This window comes from Schistocerca americana, chromosome 11 (assembly GCF_021461395.2).
Source record: "Schistocerca americana isolate TAMUIC-IGC-003095 chromosome 11, iqSchAmer2.1, whole genome shotgun sequence".
Taxonomy (NCBI): Eukaryota; Metazoa; Arthropoda; class Insecta; order Orthoptera; family Acrididae; genus Schistocerca; species Schistocerca americana.
In genome coordinates this window covers 133,859,650-133,867,043 of record NC_060129.1, presented here as the reverse complement: position 1 = coordinate 133,867,043, position 7,394 = coordinate 133,859,650, and positions in this window count along the sequence as shown.

Below are 7,394 nucleotides of genomic sequence, written 5' to 3'. Positions count from 1 at the left end.
ACTACTTAAACCTAACTAACCTAAGGACAGCACACAACACCCAGCCATCACGAGGCAGAGAAAACCTCTGACCCCGCCGGGAATCGAACCCGGGAATCCGGGCGTGGGAAGCGAGAACGCTACCGCACGACCACGAGATGCGGGCAAACTCAGGAATTCCGAGTCTGTAATAAGAAATGTTAGGGTTTTGAATATTCCCATAGAAGTAGACAACTCGAAAATTAAAGATGTCCTTTCAAAGTGTGGGGTTGTCAGGCAAATAGTCAACGAAAGGTGGGCTTCGCATTTCAAGCTGCAGTGCTTTAACGGCATTCGCTCCGTGGAGATGGAAGTGAAGGCAAACATTGCCTTCCACATCTACGTTGACGGCACAAGGCGCATGTTATGTACTCAGGGCAAACACCTACATGTCATGTATGTAACGAGTCTGGTCACCTCCGTAAGGACTGCCCTCGCCGTGTTTTTGTGCTAAAAAATAACCTTACGTAACGCCGGAAAACAACACTCAACGATTTGTTGCCAGCCAGTAATACAACAGAACCGGCGGCTGTCGTGGATCCCGTTACTACCTCTGAAAATGTTGCACTTAATGTTAATGACTTTCCGCCTTCAAAACCTGCATTAACTGCTGAAATTCCGTCCCGTGAAAGCGTCCTCTAGAGGACACTGAAAAAAATGTTCATGAGGACCCTTCCTGTGAAACACCCGTTGCCAGGAAGCCGAAGCCAAGTCCTGTTGAAAGTGGTAAAAGGAGATGAAATGCAGGTCGACGTGGCTCCCACTTCCACACAAGGAATTATACCGCCACGAACAGATAGTGACGCAGCTCGTAGTGACCTTTCACAGGAATGTGACTCTGAGCCTGAGGTCACAGCTGCAATAACCGCATCGAGTGCACAGCCCATACAGTGCGAACAGTACGAGGAAGTACCAAGTAAACAGCCTGCTGGCTCCGAAACGCAACACCGCGCCGAAGGAGGAAATAAACAAGCATCACCGCCTCGCCAGCAAGACAACGCAACCGACAACACCCCGGAGCCAAATATTGACGACTCACAAGCCTCCGCCGTTGCGCAAGACGGCCACCGTCGGAGGCTGCGACCGAAACCAGGTCTTGCTGTCACGCGCCATCAAGCGAAAACCACACCAGAGAAGAAAGACGTCAAGAAAAAGAATATTAAATATGACGTCATCAGGGCCAACACTGACGAGGAGAAAGAGGAAGACCACAGTGACTTATAGCAATGCATTGTCAGGATTTCAGGATAATTTTCTTTTCAAGCACTTTGTTTAAAAGCAGTAAAAATTTTTCTATGAAGCTAGTGCATGTAATGGGCACACAGCTTGTAAACATCGTGACTTGAAGAGAAGCACGTTGCTGCTATAATCATACCGACCAAATAGCTTCTTCTGGTATGTCTGTGATGCAAGTTTATAGCACTACTACTATTAACATTAATAAAATACAGTCACCCTTCAAATTGGCAGAATCAGAAGAATTCTTGTACCAGTCTGGGACAGATATCGCGTTGCTACAAGAAGTTGCGATGACGGCATTTCGGATCCCAGGCTTTTTTGAAATTGTTAATGTTTCTACGAAAGCCATATTGGTACAGCCATTCCTATAAGGGAAGGCATTCCGGTGACTGAAATCGAACGACTAGAATCAGGAAGAGCCGTAGGCATAAAAATTTTCGATATGACCGTGCTTAACCTTTACGCCCCATCAGGAAATTCCCATAAATTGGATGGTGCGATGTGTTTTCAAGATGAAAAATTTATTTATTGAGGAAAAATCCGTGTTCTCTTATATTAGGTGGACATATTAACTGTGTTTTAAACCAGAAAGATCAACAACCCAATTTCAACTACTCGCCACAGTTAAAAGAGTTAGTAAGTGATCTACAACTCAAAGATGTATAGGAACTTCAGCACCCGACATCAGTCGAGTTCACGTATATAACCAGCCACTCCCGCAGCAGACTAGATAGAATTTATGTGCCACCAAATTTGGAAATTTTTTATTAAACGTTGAAACTGATCCCGTGTATTTTAGCGACCACAGTACACTCTTAACTTGCTTTAATTTAAGTGTACAGCCAACCCGTCGATTCAGAGGCCAATGGAATTTGAATATCTCTTTTTTAACTGACGAAGAACTGGAACAGAAAATAAGAGTAGCGTGGACTATGTGCCTCCGCACAGCAGACAAGCACCCAACAGTCACTGACTGGTGGACTAGGAGGGCTAAACCAAGGTTGCTGAAAGTTGTCGTGCAGTATAGTGTAGCGAGGCGCAGGGAGTTGAGGAATACAATGGAGTTTTATTATAAAGTTTTAAGAGACTTTTATCAAGAGCCACATGATGACGTAATTCATCTGAATGATATCAAAAAAATAAAAGCCAAGTTATTAAGCAATAATCAGCAATAAATGGAGGGACTAAAAGTTAAATCAAAAGCCACATCAGTAGTTGCTGATGAAACTGCTTCTCTGTATCACTTGGTGCGACATGCTAAAAACAGACGTCAAACTTTTATTGATGAAGTCCAGACGCGTACTGGTACAAGGTTCACATACCAGAAAGAAATACTGGACCAAGTCCACAGGTACTATGACAACTTATATGCCCCTACCACAGTGGACGATGCAGCCCTCGAGGACTTTCTCACTATTTTAGGTCCACAGTTGGTTGGTTCAAATGGCTCTGAGCACTATGGGACTCAACTGCTGTGGTCATAAGTCCCCTAGAACTTAGAACTACTTAAACCTAACTAACCTAAGGACAGCACACAACACCCAGCCATCACGAGGCAGAGAAAATCCCTGACCCCGCCGGGAATCGAACCCGGGAACCCGGGCGTGGGAAGTGAGAACGCTACCGCATGACCACGAGATGCGGGCCGGTCCACAGTTGTCGGGAACAGAAAACGCTGACATCCTGTCACCTATTACTAAAGATGAAGTGCATGAGGCAGTGCGTAACTCACCTCTCAAAAAATCTCCGGGACTTGGTGGCCTCCCTGTGGATTTTTATGCCCGCTACTGGTCTATAATTGGGGACAAGATCACTTCCATGGCGAATGTCGTCCTGACTGGAAAAGCGGTCTCTGCAGAGTTTAAGGAAAGTAAAATAGTACTGATTCCTAAGAGTAAAGGCAAAACCAACTTAAACAATTTTCGGCCTCTTTCGCTACTAAATTCTGATTACAAAATAATTTCGCGTATTATCAACAAAAGATTCCCTGCCTTTTCCAACAAAATATTGAGTCATCATTAATCTTGTTCTCCAACCAGAACGATATTCGAAAGTCTATCTGCATACAGAGACGTCATTGCAATTACGTCAGTGGCAAGTATAAAATGTGCTTTAATCTTTATAGATTTCAACAAAGCTTTTGACCGCGTTAGTCATAGATACCTCTTTGCGACGCTGTCAAGAATGGCTTTCCACCCTCAGATTGTCAACGTGCTAAGAAATATTGCAACAGGTATAAATGCGAAAATAGTAATCAATGGCCAAACATCTAACCCCATACAGATAAGGCGAGGGGTTCCACAGGGCAGTCCCTTATCTATGTTTTTATTTTCCGTACCTTTAGAGCCCTTTCTCCGCAGTGTCCACGCAAGACTAACAGGCATAACATTGAGTGGTGAGAAAACCGTCATACGAGTTTATGCTGATGACGTGGGTGTTGTAATAAGGAATAAGGAGGAGACAGTTACACCGGAAAGAGAAATCCAAAAGTACTGTCTAGCGTCGGGAGCGACAACCAATGAAAACAAAAGCAAAATATTGAATCTGCGGGGTCTAGATCACCTCCGACTGGCATGGGCAAAACAAGACAACAAACATAAAACTTTGGGAATAACCTTAATGGCATGTCCGATGAGGATGGCTGCTTTTAACTGGACGGAAGCTAGGAGGAAAGTTCATGGTGCTGTAATGGAGAACATCCATCGAACTGTGGAAAAGTCAGATTCATGAACTCCTGCATTTTGTCTAAAGCGTATTTCACTGCACCGGTATTTCCAATTCCCAAACTAGTAGCGAAAAGGATCATGTCCACTGTTATCAATTATTTATGGCGTCGGTGCGACTACCGTTATACTGGATGTCAGATACGGGGGCCTCGGTTTGGTGGACATTCGAAATAAAGCGTCTGCTCTGTTCCTCAAACGGACTTTCCACATACCCAGAGAACTTCCACAATGTATAACCGCAAATCTCTTTGAGGCTGTGACACCCCATAGCCTGCAAGCACCGATTGATGTGCGAAGGATTAATGCCCGTCTGTAGTATCTGAGGAACTTTTTCCTCGAAGCAAGTTACCTTAGTGACGAAATCAGAAGCAACACATGTATCACAGCGCGCGACATCATACTTGAAAGGAAGTTAAATGAGGGCAGAAACAAAATTGAAAATAAATTCCCTATTTGTGACTGGAAAGCTGTATGGCGGAACATCAACTATCCCGGGCTGTCTGCAGACGCCATTTCCGCATGGTACAAAACAGTTAACAAAGTCATCAGCACCAACGAGAGACCGTATGGGACCGGTTTAAACCAGACACACCTTTGTGAAAAATGCAGTCTGGCGAATACGCTCATCCATAGATTCACCTGTGGCGGCAATGTGAATAACTGGAATTGGATCAGGCAACAAATCGCCTTTCTCGACAGATCCTCGGCCGAATATATAACGCAATCGCTCCTCCTGAGACCAGACATGACATACTTTCCGAAATTAAAAACCAACGCCATTAGCTGGTTACTGGGAAAATATGTTAATTATGTCATCAACAAACTTGGGTCGGACAACGAGATAGAATTACGCGTTTACATGAAGTGTGAATACGCAAAAATCAGCACGTATCCCAACCACAAGAAGCATTACGGCAACATGCTGAAGATCATTTTTGAAAGAATGGGTGTCGGTTAAATATGTGGCACCACTACAACACCTTGGAAGAGAACGAACAGAAGAAAATTAAAAGTCAGTTGTGTTCTTATTATTATTTACTATTACTTTGCTTCCGAAACTTCTATGTTACACGAAGAGTTTTTTCAAAATTTTCAGAATTACTCGTGTTCGACTTCCAAAGTATTTGTGTGATTCAAGAAGAATTGTTAAGTTTTTGTCAGTGATGAGTTTCTACTCAGAGAAGAGGTTTCTTTGTCTTTCTTACATCGGAGAATGGGAATTTTGCGTTAAGATTTCTGCACACTTAGTGCTATGACCCATCTGGGGACATGAAAAAAGGGGTGGAAGGGGTTTGGGCCTCGACGCACCGGCAGTGCCGTGAAGAGACCCCACTGCCAGTGCGGCGTGTACCACGACGCCCTGTGACCTTCCTAAAAAAAAAAAGAAGTTTGCGCGCGGGAATAGGATACGGAAGGTCATGGGTTCACGCGTGGGCGGATACGAAAAATTTTCTTTTCCTCTTCATAAAAAAAAAGTTGATAGAGCACTTGCCCGCGAAAGGCAAAAGTCCCGAGTTCGAGTCTCGGTCCGGCACACAGTTTTACTCTGCCACGAAGTTTCATATCAGTGCACACTCGGCTGTAGAGTGAAAATTTCATTCTAGAAACATCCCCCAGCCTGTGGGTAAGCCATGTCTCAGCAATATTCTTTCTTCCAGGAGTGCTAGTTCTGCAAGATTCGGAGGAGAGCTTCTGTGAAGTTCGGAAGGTAGGAGACGAGGTACTGGCGGAATTAAAGCTGTGAGGACGGGGCGCGAGTCGTCCTTTGGTAGCTCAGTTGGTAGAGCACTTGCCCGCGAAAGGAAAAGTTCGCGAGTTTGAGTTTTAATGTGCCAGGAAGTTTCATATCAGCGCACACTCCGCTGTAGAGTGAAAATTTGATTCTAGAAAGAATATATTGTTACACGGGGAAACGTATAATTTTAGAATTGTACATTTGCATTCGAAACGTTCTCAGAAAGATGTATGCGTTAATGGCACATGCTGTTGCTGATGTCCGTGTCTGCTATTTCCAGTTTGGCTGGTATCCCGGTATTGCAGATGACGTGCAGCTACATGAACAACGGCATGTGCTACTATGGTTTACATGTCTGTTATAACGTTCTGAGCAAAAATAACACATTCCCAAAAATATGCGTATCCCAATGCGATATTTTACTCTTTACTCTGCAGAAGAATAAAGGAAACCCGCTGGTGATAATGAGATATGGCTGAAATACGTGCCGGCAAAAAGAGAAGAAACCGTGTTTGTTCAAGGTTGAAACTTTTCAAATTTTTGTTCTTAAATCAAAGACGAGATAAAAAAAACTGAGATTTCATGTCGATAAATCACCTCAGATGAATACCTACTCACAACATTACAAGAAGCTGTGTGAAGCGAAGAATCTGAGAATACAAGACGGACGCCTGGCTGTCGCTCTCGTAGGGCCGGCAAAGACGAGGTCACACTAATTACAGGGCGCACAGGAGCGAAGTGGCCGGGGAGACGGTCCAATATGTGCTACTGCAGGAAAAACGCTCTACCACGCACTTCGCAGGGGTTTGTGGAGTACGAAAGTGGAAGTTGATTTAGATATTACCAACATGTTATTTTTACAGCCTTATGACTGAATATTTACTTTCGCACAGGAAAAAATAAATTTCACGAACTAGGTGACTGACGCAAAAGCGGTAGTGCATGATATAGAAAAATATATTGTCCCAAATAATATATGATCTCAACCACATGCACCCTTATGTATTCTGTAATTACTGCTTCCATTTCCATACAGTTTGCATCCTTCAGCTTTACCTTTAGTTGCCCACATTAAAAATGGTGTTACAAGCAATTTGAGTGAGTGAGGCGCAGGAGTTTGAACTTTCTTCGACGTACAAGACTTTATTGTTTAAACGTTTGCATATCCCTTTAACGTCAGTAACGTCTTCACACTACGACATTCAGTAAACAGATAACCGAAGATTTCCGCTGCTCGCCTGGCATTGTCCTCGTTGTATACCAGCGTAATTTGATGTTATTCTCATATATGTACATACTACTCACACAGCTGATACTAACAGCTGGTCTAATGACATTTCTCAAAATATTGCAGTGTTCTCCGTAATTATCTCGAGTTGATGGCTTTTGATACTGCTGTATTCCTTGGTAATATTATGCTTTTAATATGTGTTATTCTGATGCGTTGTGTTTTACACACATGCTGTTTGTCACTTTTAAAAATGGACATCTTTTTCCTGGAAAATATGAAACGAACTTATGTGAAGTATTACATCTTACATCCAACCTGTGGCCACCGGTGACGCCTCAGGAGTTGACTGAGTGACTTCGCCGCAGCTGGGTAGGGGCTCATAATGACGGCCGGCCGCGCCGTGCCACAAGTCACGCGTGCAGCGTGTCTGGCCCACGGGCCCGGC